Source organism: Haliaeetus leucocephalus, unplaced genomic scaffold (assembly GCF_000737465.1).
Source record: "Haliaeetus leucocephalus isolate CR32 unplaced genomic scaffold, Haliaeetus_leucocephalus-4.0 Scaffold428, whole genome shotgun sequence".
Classification (NCBI taxonomy): Eukaryota; Metazoa; Chordata; class Aves; order Accipitriformes; family Accipitridae; genus Haliaeetus; species Haliaeetus leucocephalus.
Window position 1 is genome coordinate 6095887 of NW_010972864.1, and position 14065 is coordinate 6109951.

At 41.0% G+C, this 14065-nt stretch overlaps 1 protein-coding gene across 4 annotated transcripts in view; it reads right to left on the bottom strand.

The window, feature by feature from the left end:
• The window catches only part of NOL4 (nucleolar protein 4), a 195054-nt gene that overhangs the window by 180386 nt on the left and 603 nt on the right, over window positions 1-14065 (bottom strand). The gene's annotated exons all lie outside the window — the stretch shown is intronic.

The window sequence follows — 14065 nt, forward strand, 5'->3', positions numbered from 1 at the left end:
GCCCCCCGCACGCGCCGGCCCCACGGCAGGGGGGCGGGGGGGGGGGGGGGCACGGCACACGCGGCCTCTCAGCGCTTCAGCTCCCATCACGCACAGATTTTGGGGTACGGCGTGCCCCGGGGCGGAGGGGCTGGGAAAACCCGCTGTACTGAAAGGGACGGTTTGAGCTTCAGGGAATAAAAATACAGCGGTCTGGCTGGCCTTGCGTTGCCGGTGAGGAAAAGGGCAGCCCCTTCCCCAAAGTGTGCCTCTGTTTCTGTTAAAACCGATGCATATCCTTTGTGTAAAGGCGAACGTGTGGGATACGGCTCTGCTTTGAATCACAGCGCTGCAACGCTTGAAACGGAAAAGGAAAATACAAAATAAACCTGTCGCCAGTGTTTTCTGTGGCATGGTTTGAAATGAGAACCTGACCCGTTCCAGGGCGTTTCTGTTGACACGTATTAAGAGTTGGAATTGCAGTTCTGTGCATCAAATGCTACAGCGAGATCCGCAGCAATTAATGCCTTTTTTTTTTTTTTTTTCAAGCGAGGCAGTCATTCATTTCAGAGCAATCCTTGCGGTGCGGCGCTGATGGAGGCACGCTCCGTGCGGCGCATCCTGCCTCTGGAGAGCTTTCTCGGCTAGGGGCAGGGGAAATGCTCTGAAACAGCTTATGTCTTTCGATGATTCATAAGATAGGTGCTGAACCTCGGTACTATTAGAGAGAGAAAATCCACAGACTATGGGGTCTGATAATAGGCAACTATACTGCTATCCATATTACCTTGTAAAATTGAAGTATTGATCTTTTTAAAGCATGGTTTGCTACTTAGCAGACCAATCCCAGTACTATTGTAGTCAGTGGGATTTTGCTATTGACTTCACTGGGAACAGGGTTTTGCCTTTAAAATGGTCTATTTCTCATTATTATGGTAATGTCATTCAGCAATTCTTAAAATCGGCCTTCTTGGCCTCGGACATTTTACAACATTAATTATTTCAGCTCAACTTATTCACCTAATTTCTGCTCATGTCATGTCCAAAGTTTTGTTCAGATAAATAAGATAGATAACTTACTGGTCCAGATGGTTGTGGGTGGATTGGACCTAATAGATTCTCCAGTTACATGTTTTTAAGTTTTCTGTTTTGTTTTTTTTAATTTTACAGAAGCCTAGATTTAGAAACCCATTTGTAGATGTCCTCTTGAGTGCAGCTTAGACTGCATTTGGTTGCTCACCAAAATAGCGTGCCTTCCAAAGAAAGATTAACAATATTAAAATGCAGCCAGCACAGTGAGTGGTTCAGTTCAACGGATGTTACACAAACAGGCTGATCCTACTGCCCATAGATAATATACATTTAAATCTTGGCACCTGCCGTTGGATTGGAATTCAAAATGAGAAACAGCAGGCCTCGAGGCCTGGAAATAAAGGCAACGCAAGGAAAAAAACTGTTCTCTGCCTATTAGTAAATAATAATCTGCAGCAGCAAAGACAAATGACAAGGATCAAGGAAAACGTGTAGTGCTGCAGACATCACATAGATATTGGGGCTATGACACAATGGCGAACACATTCAAATTCAAATTGAGAGGTGTATCTAGCACCTATATTAATTATTTGCATATCTGTATAACAACAAGCTTTTTAGTGTCTAGCAACATTCTGCTTAGCTACTTTCTGCTATATCATGCTGTGATACTCATTAAATTAAATGTTGACTAATAAACTCCAATTTGAAATAAATGCTAGGGAACAGGCATAGAATTTATTAAAAATCTTGCTGAAATCAAATTTCCATGAAAAATACCCCAAAAAATCATGTTCCATCTTCCTCACATTTTCCAGGCAGTTTTAATTGTTAGGTAATTAGTATCTTAAGGTTGTTCTGTGCTTATAGGTGGCCAACAGGTATGCTTAGCTGCTTAAATACTGGTTTTGAAGATCAATAGTAGTTTTATTACCAAATTAACAGGAAGCATCAGCCTCCTTTTTAACTGGTTTACTTCATTATTGTTGTTGTCCTTATTATTATTATATGCATGATATGTGTTTTCCGTGCTTATTTTACTTTCCCCAGCCTCCACCTCTCCCAAAGCTGACTTTCTTGCTTTAGGATGAGCTCATGGGGCGCTATTAAGCCAAAGTTTGTTTATAGTTAGTTGATTGGCTTTAACGCTTTACTCCATTTGTTCTCTCATCTCACTTTTCTTCCACTCTTATTAGAAGCAGGATTGCTCTAATGCAAATATAGTTCAAAGAGGGAAAAGGGAAAGAGAGCTGAATTCTCCCCATAGCAGATGTCCTAATGCAATATCTGTAGAAAGGGGAGAACACTTAAGCAAACAAACAACCTCAACAGTGTAATTGACAGTGAGTGTGTGTTGTGTATGTTTAGTTGGGAAGAGGACAAGATGAGAGATGCACTTTCAGTCGACAAATACATGGAGAGTTTAAAGGACTAAGATCAAGCCCATTCTCCAGTTTGGTTTTTCCATCCCTAAACAATCAGAATATGGGGACTTCTATAACGGAGAACTGTCTGTACAGTGCATTGCAATGAGTGCAACTCTGGCGTTGCAGAAGATTATCACCAAAGAGGTGGGACCAGGGTGCTCCTAGTATTATTTTACAGCTGAATTGGGCCTTGCTGTAACTACACCTTTCTAGATATTTTTATACATTTTATAAACATGTCTATACACTTACTAAGCACTGGTCTAGCACATTGGGATATACTGTGGCAAAACAGAGAGCAGTTATGGGTAAATTATTCTTTGCAAATAGAAAAACTTCATCTGAACGTATCCTATTGAGAATTCAGTCATTGCCACCCAGTCAACCGATACCAACTGATCGGGGTGTGGAGTGCACATGGCGGATGGTTTGTGGGTGGACTCCTCCCTTGGGTACTGGCCATTACAAAGACTAAACATCACCCAAGGGCTGCATTATGTCTTCAAAACAGGGGCATAATCTTTGTGCCAACAAAATGATTCACAGACCTGCTGCTGGTCCTATCCCAGGAGGGCATTTCATCCAGTGCAATTTAGGATGACAGGACTGGTCCTTCAAAGCCTCACAGATTTCAATGGCTTGACTCCTTCCAACTACCTACAGCTACAGTTTTTCAGCTCTTTTGTAGGTCTTAATTCACTCTTTGGAACTATTAGGCAAAGTACTAGTTCACTTTAAAATATTTTCACATAACCATCTATATTGTACTTTGTGTATTTGCCTGCTTTCAAATTACAGCAAGCATGATAATGCAAATTTGTTAAAATTTTTGAAGTCTGTATATGTGAAAATTTTCCTGACTTTACATTTATTAAGAATTAAATTTCTTAAAAAACCACCCTGGTAATTATGTATAAATTCATTAAAAGTTGAATGATAAGTTAGAATTCTATTAATTAAAATGTTCTACTTACTTACTATTACTAACAAAATTTGACCCACTTTCTCCTATTTAGGAATGCTTTTTCCTACTCAGTTTTTGAAAGCAGTCCTTTTGTTTCAAGTTGAAACTGTAAGGTTCAGTTAGGAATACAGGTAAAACAATCTTTTCAGTTCCATAGTTTCCTTGAAGTCTGATGTATCTTGCCAAAATTGGGCTGATTTGAAGAGGATAATACTAGAATTTGCTATACAGAAGGGCAGTTAAAAAGGAAGAAAGTAGTCTTATTTTAACCAGCTTTATTCAGCTCTAGACCCAGCTTTATTTATATTGCTTTATTATTTGCTTCGGTGCAAATTTAACACCTTGAAAGCTCACCGTATGCCCAATTCAACTCTCAGTTACACCAAAACAATGATAACCAGGCCTTGTGCACTGGTAAAACACAGCAGAGGATCTGTGTAGGTTTTCTAAAAAAGCAGGGTCAAAGTACAATGAGTTTACAACATACGTCTTTTTGAGAAGGTCTGGGTTTTGCTGCTGCATCCGTACAGTACTTACTATCCCATCTCTTTGTTGGATAAGCCCAAATTGAGACGAAAAAGGGTAAAAGATGTGGTCTGTCTGAACTACAAGTTTTAGACGGATGCCTGGAATTGGAATATAACACTCATTAAAAGAAGGCTGAACTGTTTGCTTGCTACAAATGAAATATTTTAGTATTATGGCAACCATGGCCGTGGGGCTTTGCTGAACTCTCAGAATATAAAAAGACAAAGGTTATCAAAAGATATCATAAAAAAAAAAAGTGACTATGACTAGATTAAGGGAGAAAAGGAAGAGTTACACTCTTTTTGTTTTCCACTGCAGTTTCTTGAGAAATGCAATGGGACGAGTCATCTAATTATGTATGTGCCACACTTGCTGGTCAGACTGGTCAAAAGCTAAGTCTTCCAGAAATTTTCATTTGAATGAGCTAATTTCCTCTCATATTTGCAATTAATTCTCTAATAATTCTGCTCTTTGTTTCTTTTCTTCCCACCATAGTAAGAGTTTGGTAATAGTTGCAACAAATACAAAAAAAACTAGCACAAGTAGACAAAAATATGGAGGTGAAAACAGCACATCACTTCTCATCACAAGTGGAGCAAATTGGAAAACGGAGGTGATACACATCGCAAACGTTCTGTGGAAACCACAATAATCTCATGCACCGGTCCACATAGGATAGAGCTGGAGCTCAGAAACTTGATGATCTCCTTCCTTCCTCCAGACTAGTAATATCAGTACAGCCATGAGCCATAGAAACTGCTACAGCCAAACTGACCAATGAACCATCTAGTCCCAGTCTCCAAGGGAGTCTGCAAAAGTTGTTTCAGAGCTCAGTAACTAGTAAATAAACAAATAAATCCCTAACTGCAGGTGTATTGTGCTATAATGACCAAATTATTTTCCTCTGCTAGCTTCGGCCAACCTAAGAACACATACCTAAAACTTAATAATCTATTCATGAAACAAGAGCATGAAGGCTGAGACCACCAGCAATATTAAAATGCAGTACAAAGGGGACAGGGCTGAGGAGATGCTGGGATTTCACCACCCTCAACAAGTCTTTCCTTGTGTTGACTCTGTGGGCTGGAACATGACTAACCCCGATGATAGACACTTTATAGGAAAACACCTGGCCAGATGCTGCAAGAGACCAGGTAACAGCAAGGCAGCAGGTAACTGCCATCCCTCACCAATGCCCGTGCTCCCAGGGGCACAGAGTGGGAAGGGCAGGAACATAACCTTGTCCTGACTTTTGCTCCAGCCAGCAAAGCTGAACTGACATGAAGAGCATACTACATCCTTAGAAGAGCCACGGAACTATCATTCTCTTGTAAAATCCTTGGAAGAAATTTTGGCTGAATCAATCAGAGTTTCTCTAGGGGCTACAATGCAGACTTTCCACTCCCAACACTGCGGGTTATGAAACAATGGCCTAGCTTTGAATTTACCTTTTGAGATGGTTGTCAAAAGAGTCTTAGAAGATGGAGTAGGAATAAAAAGGGTGGCTGCTGAATTTTCAATCTCTGCTGTTCATCGGTATTTACACCACACCATTTCTCTCAGCTTCTTTCTACCTCTTTACATGTCTGTTTTCTACTGTGCATGTTCTTTAACGTTCATCTTTCTGGGTGATATAACCATTAAAATCTATTTCTCTTATAAGTACCCCTTTTCTTTAATTAGCTTAGTTACCTTCCCTGGACCTCTCATCTATCATGACCTTTTAGAGATGAGGTAAATACACTAAGCATGTTATTAAAGGCGAGGACATATCATTTAATTAATGAGAAGAGTAAGTTTTCAATATTATTCTCTACACTTTTCCTAATGCCGATTTTTTTATATACCTGCTATGCTTACTGAAGAGATGCTTATTGATTTGTTTGAAATTATTCCTAAATATTTCCCTTAAGATGTTATACTAATTCTGTACATTTTACATGTGATTGAAAAGCTTGAATTCTTCCTTTTCTTTCAAAAAGCTAATGTCACAATGGCATAAAATGTAAATTATCTGGCAGTGGTCTGTAGGGAATTCTGCCTGCCATGATTTCTCCTTTTTTCCTTTGTTATGATATTTCTATTTTCCCTCCCATTCTTCCTTGACTTGCTTAACCTAATTAATCTGCATTTCCATCCAGTGTTGAAAATTCTTCATTTGTCTCAGTTTATACACTCAGTGTGTATATGTATACGTATGTACTTATTGTGTGCGTATATACGCACATCGGACTGCATTTGTATAGCTCTCAAACACTTCCTATGGTTTCCCAACTCTTCACCAGCTTTAATTTGTCACCATAGCCAAAGTTTCAACCCTGCTTTAATAAAGTCATTATCAGATTGGTTTCATTTCAGAAGGAAGCCAGAAGCAAAGTTGCACCTGAAAACTGTTTCCAAAAGACTTCTGAACATGACAGGCTAGAGGAACATAATTAACCCTTACAAAATCCAAACTAGTTGCACCAACCAGGTACAGTTCATATTGACACTTAACAACTCTATTTTTAATGATTTTCTTACTGCCTTTTTTTTTTCTGGTGTTGAAATATGGTTCACTGGTCTGTCATTTCTATGAGCTATCTTTACCAGCTTGTTTTTTCTCTTTCTAGTACATTTTTTGCCATCCTCCAGTATCATTGCCATATATAGTGGCAAATGACAGATTTTAATAATGTTTTAGTTACTTCATTCTTCAGTGTTCTTGGATTTGTATTAGTCCTGGTGATGCACTGCAGTTTAATACCTTGATTTTCTATCAATCATCTCTTTTTTTATTTCTCTATTTCTGGCTGGTCTTCAGTTTCATCACCTGAGAAATGTAAACCCAGGACAGGTATTTCCTCATTGCCTACAATAGAGAAGATACATGCTGAAAAATGAAGTTCTGTGAAACCTTTTTATGCTCCTTGTCTTTCCTGTCTGCTGAAACCTCTGGCCATACCTTAGCTGTTCTTCTCTTACTGTATCTCAATACTTGTACAATTACTTGCTTGTTATTCATCTTCTATCAGCTCAGGCTAGTGAGCATTAGCCCATTCACAAGTTTGATTTCCCATCTGCTAACACAATGCTACTTTACCCTACAGGTAGGTCATGATTTAGTGGCAGCTACTTCAGCTTTGGATCTGCCTTGAACAAAAGTTTTCTACAAAATCCACCTGGCAGTATTGGTAGTGGTATTAGTCCAGAGGCAACAAAGAGAGCAATCACATGATGTACCCATTTAAAAGTTGTATGGTGAGTTAGAGTCGTAAGTCATTTAAGTGCAAGTGACCTCACCTCTTAAATTTTCCTCACTACAGGCAAAATGTTATAGCATCCATGTCTTGTCATATTAAAAACTTTGGGGTAACAAAATTTACAAAACTTTCAGACACACAGACCTTACTGGCAATGTAATATGTAAAACCTCTCATTTCCCAGAGGAGCTTAATTACAGGCTCTCAAGTGAAAAAGCTTGAATGAGTTTCATCCTAGGCTCAAGTAGGTCATTTAATAAAAATTGTCCTTCCAAGTCTATACAGAATATTTATTTCTGAAAAAGTCTTTACTTGAGGTTAAGTCTAACATAGATCAGATTTATGAAGTAAAATGTTCACTACAGATAGCCCCTTAAGTTGAAGAGTATCCACATATACAACTAAATGGTTCAAACCCTACAATTCAATTTCAACAACTAGCTGTAATCCCTGCAGATGCACATAGTAACTGTCAGGGTTTGCAGCTTGCAGAGTTATTGAATAAGCAGTTAGAAGCCTGTACAACTGTCTGTGATAAAGTTGATCATGGCTAAGAAAATCCATTTGCATCCAGAAGAATGCTCAATGCCATAACTTGTAGCAAGTCTCTCCTGGATATTGGCAGTGCCTACCTGGATATTTTATGTTTATAAACCATTAAAAAATACCTTGCTAGTGGAACTGTAAGGTTTCAAGGCTCATCTATTTAAATAGAACAAAAAGGTAATTTAAGAAAGCTACAGGATCACTTTCAGTGCTGCTGCAGGACAATGCAAACAACTCTCATGTACCGGTTAATACCTCCTGAGTTTTCTAAAGTCAGAGAGGCTTCTGGCAGGTTTAAAATGACATAACAAGATAAAAACATCTTTTACGTCCTTGAAAGCTGTACTCATTTTGGAGGCTGTGTTGACCAGGGTCAACCTACTCAACAAGGAACAAAAGATTCCTGTGATGCTCTGTGGTGCATGGGAGGCTGCAGAATCTGGTATGATGCTCCTGGAGTGTTTCCTGTCATGCTGTCTCATGATCTTTCTCCGCATCTACCTCATTTATATCTCTCCTCAACATTTGCCCTGCTTGTTTTGTTCCTCTTTTACCAACAAACTCTCAACAGGTGTATCCTGCATATGGGGAAAGATCAGGACCCAAATAGCTTCCTTCAGACCAAACCCAATAGCTGCTGGTTGCCTCCTTTCAGCAGCAGACCAAAAAATGCACGGTTCAATGTCAGCCAATTTTAATTTATTTCTGTAGCATAAAATGAAATTTGAATCATAAACTCCATTAACATTCGTCCAGCACTAGCACTAGCCCTGTTCCCCCAGGGCCCTGTTTGCATGATAAGCCCTTTCTACATGGAGTCCTTCTGTGCCCATATGTATGTAGTCTCTCCGGACTATGTCTCCTTTGTGTCTAGATCATTGAACAAGAGCAATTGTGATCACCCCAGAAGTTAGGGAAAGAAACTTTCTCCGTAAAAAGATCAGGAAAAGTCCCATTATGCTGTACTGATGCCCATCGGCCCATTTTAGCGCTAACCTGCTAGCAAATGCCTGCTTATTTCCTACTGATCACATAGCTATGTAGCCACAGAAACAACAGTAGGTACATCTAAAGAAAATCAGGGCTGAAGTGTCTGAGCTGGAGTCCCTACCACACTGCATCATGACAGAATCCAGTGCAGCTTTGCTGACAAGAGGCTGAGGTAAGACAGCGAAGAACCAAGTTCACTGTTGCCTCAGTCTTCTCGGCAAAGGTTCATAGCAGCATGAAAATTAAAGTGGGATGTTTTATTTTGTATGACTGGAAAGATTGGGGCTTTTGAGCTACAAGCCTGGCCTTTACCAGGGGATAGCACTGAATCTGTCGTCCTGTCTCATTATATGCATGGGATGGATGTATCAGAGTAGGTTTTGTTATGGTATTGCTACACCCTATTTAATGTTTCTAAAGTATCGTTAACAGTTTCTAGTGTTACAGAAGCAGCACTTTAAAATGCTCCTTCTTTAAAAATTTGCTCTCTTTGGCTCATAGTTCTTTGGAAAATTCTAGCTCAACATTGTTACCAAGAAATCTCAGATCTTGTCTCCCTTTGCCTCTCTCTCACACAGGCACGTGGACATGGCGTCTTACATATGGCCGCTTGAACATCTTTAAATTTCAGGACAGGGTTATTCTCTTTATTCATGAACACTTCACTGAATGCCTGCATGGCAGAGTTGCCAACTAAACCGGTTTTGTTCCATCTGCTATGACCATTTTCCAGCACTGTCTGTCTGATTCACCAGCATCCCTCTTCACTGAGTCCACTGGGAGGTCTGCAAATGGCAGGGCAGAGGCTGCGGGTAACTGGAGGAGACGAAGCTCTGCAGACCTGAACAGGGGTTAAGGAAAATGTGGTGGGCAGTTAAAACGGGGTGGATATGGCAAGGCTCGAATACCACTTCTGAGCCTGGAAGGTGCATTTAACGGGACTGTAAACTACCGCAGAATTGTACCTTGGGATAAATTGTAGCTCACCCTCATCATCACCTTTCTGTGGTACTTACTGCCATTATGTGTTGGCAGTTCGGTAGGCTACAGAGCTACCAATATATATTTGACAAACACTTTTATTCATTTTTTATATTGATGGCTACAAAAATGGGGAGGAACGCAATGAAGCAAAGCTGCATATTTTCAGATTGCTATAAAATACCCTAAAACAATGAACAATTTAAAACATAATTTAAAGCACCGTATTTTGACATATAAGCTATCTATACTGTGATCTGTTTCTTCTATTGTTCATAAACAAAGTCATTTATACAAAATCAAAAGAACCATAAAGTCATACGTCCACCTCCTATTCTTCACCACTAACAGAACAAGAGGTGGGCTGGGATGCAGCCTGTTCCACAGAACTGACTGGCCTGTAATCTTAAGCCCTAAATCCTGTAATCAGATTCAGTAGTAGAGCCCCGCACCTGCAAAGACCCTCACTGGTCTGCTAGCAGCAATCGAAGAGGTACCAGATCCTCCCAGAGGATCTAAAGATTTAACTAAACTGAACAAAATTTGGTTTCTGAATAAAAGTTCATTCTATGCTTACAGTTGGAAAATATAGAAGGAGACACAGGAAAATTCATACATTAGGCTTGAGATTTCATTAAAGTCAGTGGAGTCATTCCAAATTAATAATGACATAAAGGCAATCTGAACTTGGCCTTTGAGGTTATATTCTATTAGTTTGCTAATACCATGTAAATTCTGTATGTGAGAGGTATCCTGCAGTCATCTTGGCGCTTCTTTTTTACAGGAAAGTTCTGCTTAGAATCTGCTGATACACCTTGGGCCATTATTTTAGAATTTATCTTTTAAATCGAGACTGATTTTAGGAGCCATATTTGTGTCTACGGACAACATCAAACAAGAGAAAGAAAAGTGGTGAAAAGAAATTTGTTTTCAAGTTGCCAATCGATAAACAGTTTCAGTTAAAGAAATATGCAGAAAATACACACCAAAAAATCCACCATAAAAATCATGTATACCATTGGAAAAGATAGTATACTAGAAATATTAGTTCCACGACTCCTGATGGATTGCAAGTACCAAGCATTAAAAGTCGATACTGTCAGCCATGTGGCAAATTTATTGGCCTAACATGTTTATACAGCATGTCTAGGTTAGGCATAATTTCACTACTTTCATAAAGCCCAGCTTGGGCTTAATGAAAGAAAACCTACAGTGGTAACAGGAGCAATCTGCAAAGTTGCAGAAGTGAGATACTCACTGGGTTGCATATAGGAATACCTTACTGCGTGTTGTCCCACTCCGGACCTAAAATGGCTGTTTTGCAGGGGATGTTGTTGCCTGGTGACCAAAAGTGCATCTCCTAGGCCACAGAGGGATGTGAACATTCAGAAATTGATTTGTTCCTGTTGCTCTTGAGGAGACCATACCCGTAAAATAGATTAGGCCAGCACATAATCATCTATGCATTCTCCTTGCTGGCATGCTTAAACTTGATATTGAAGGTAGGCCTGTGATTTTGAGCTACTTCCCAACCAGGCAAGGGAAAAACAGAATAATACCTCATGCGCTACTGCCCACAGAATATGACAGTAGGCCAAGCCTCAGCTACTGTGAGACTGCAAGACACCCCTGCTTCAATTAAGTCTGTGTTGTACATCTAGCCTGTTCCGGTGCAACCTCCCAGTTGCTATCAGGCTCTCTTTCTTTCATTAGAATCAAGTAGTTAATTAGCCCCAGCCTGTCCTCTCTCCTTCTCTCTTTCCCTTTAACGCAGCAGTAATGATGTCTAATTACCAGCAGCAGTGGATTACAGCACCATCAGGAGCAAATCTCTCTGGCTGACAGCAAAGCTGAGCAGCAAATCTTAAACCTTCAAGGAGAGAATAATTCCTAATGAAGTATTTGAATATTTGCTTATTTTTGACCAGCTTGCGACTGTAGAGTCCAACTTGTAATTTCATCCATCCTGTTACTGCAGAGGGAGCGCTCATGCTGCCAGCAGTGATTAATATTAAATTGAAATTACTTTTACCTATGGTGAGATCAAGTGATGGACAAGAAGAGGGAGAGGATGAGGGAGAGATTCACAGTTTGGGGATCTGTTACTCTTTGTGGCTCTCTCTGCGGACTGGACAGGCTCAAATGTATGGGATAACAATGAAAGAGGAAAAAAAAACACTGGGGATGTTTCTAAATGGTCATAAATTAATAAACTCTTAAATAATTAGTAAGAATTAAAGAAATGAGAGAATGGGCTTTCAAGGCTTACAAACAATTACTGCCTGATGAAAATCCCATCTTTCCCCCTGGTAACTTACCATTCCCGGCGGGGTGAAACCCTAGGCCTCTTGAAGTCAAGAGGAGCTTTGCCACTGGCTTTCTGTGGGCCAGGGGCTGCATCCCTGTCATGTCAAAGGGGTTGTTTCTGAGCCTTCAGCACCTGGCAGGTGCTGCCCCTGCCCTGGCAATAGCTCATACAAACCATTGCCACCCTACTTAAATACTCCTCTGCCTCCTGTGATGGGATAGTGACACCAGATTCATGGGTTTAGGGCGGGGGCAGCATTTGTTTCTCAGAGCTGAATGTTGTATGAGAGTGCTGAGTGTCACCTTTTCTCATTTATGTTGGATAACAGATTGATGTTGGCCAGCAGGAGGGAATTTTACCTATATGCAAGACCTTTTCTGTAAGGGTTTATATGTCATTGTTCAAGTAATGTACAGATATTCAGGACAGGTCATGCTAACTTTCCTTTCTTGATTTTATTAGCAAGCATCCTTATTTTATTAGGATTTAAAAATTTTGATTATTTGATCTGAAAATAAACTAGAAGAGGGGATGCAAGGTGGCACTCCAGGCTTTCATGGCCTAGCAAAGGTGAGAGAAAATAGACAAGCTGATCGCCACTGAGTCTTGTGTTTCAGGGGCCCAGAACAGCACCTAATTTTTTAAATTCTATCAAGTGAAATATAGGTTAGCCTTTTTATTTAGTAGCATAGTCAATGTAATTAAAAAAAAATACTGAATTTGCTTACAGTTTTGAGCCTGCAGTGAAAAGGGTAGTCTTAGGAACAAACGATCTTGCCTACTAGATCTCCAAAATTATTATTTCAGTAAGTAGAAGGGACATTAAAAAATATCGACCTAATTGGAGACTTCTGCTTTAGACAACATTTTTGTTATAAATTTTATCTACAGTACCCTCTGGGGTCAGAGATTAGCAATCGGTCATCTAATGGTAGAACAGAAATCTGCCAAATAACCTGAAGGTTAGGCAGACCTAGAACATTTCGGTGGATAAAAACCATAGAGAGGGAACAAACTCTGTCCAGAGCTTCTCTTTCACTTTCCATCTTCATATTTGTAAACTCCTTAAAATTAATTTCCCACCTCTGCCTCCTCGCAGGCATGACGGTGCTGATGACAAGGGGGCAAATACAAGCCGGCCCCTGGGAATGCCCAGGTTTATGACTTCAGCGAGGCAGAGAGCGGCAGATTTCCCCAGCAGCCTACGTCACAACCCAACCCAGAATACTTTCCAAGAAGCCCCCTTTGCTGCGCCACCCAGCAGCCTTCCCGTTAGGTCAGAATAAGCTACCACTTCAAAAAAAAAAAAGGAAAGAGAGAGAGAATATTGCTCACCCAAGCCAAATGCCCAGGCAGAGTTATTTTTAATTGCCGGGTTTCCGTTCTCAGCTCCCCCTTCCCCATTCGCCCCACGCACAGACAAAAGAAGCTTAGCTTGCGTGACCCAGAGCGTAAGAAGTAAGAATAATGGTACATTTAAGAGAGTTCAATAGGCAAAACCTACTTGCAGCCAACAGTCCCCATCTTCTTACATAGGAAAATCTGTCGCTTCTGCCACCACCAAGCATAATAGCTCTCCCGCTGTCAGACCTGCACCGAGCTCTGCAGCTCCAGCGCCTGCCGGGGGATGCCACGCTAGCCTAGCGCATCAAATTGAGTTTTAAGCCTTATGGCTGCGAGACCCGTGCAACCCTCAGCAAGAGGAACAAAATAACACCCTTCCTTCGGTCATGCGGAACCCTCTCTCCCTTTGTTGAGCATCCATCCTCTCCCCCCGCCGCCGTTACTATCGCACCCGGCGCTTCCCAGCCAGCCGGGGACAGTCGTGCCGCTCGGCGGCTCAAGGGCTGCGGGCTAACAATAAAAAAATAATTAAGGGGGAAAAAAAAAACCAACCACCAAACCAAACCCAACAACTGATATCCCGGGGAAACCCCCCCAAATCACCGACCGGCGCCACGCTTGGCTTTGTGCCAGGCAGGCTACCCCCGTGCGCTATCGATCAGCCCCGCCGGCGGCGGGGGGCCGCTGCCCGGGGCGGCGGGGCCCGGCACAATGGCCGGAGCGG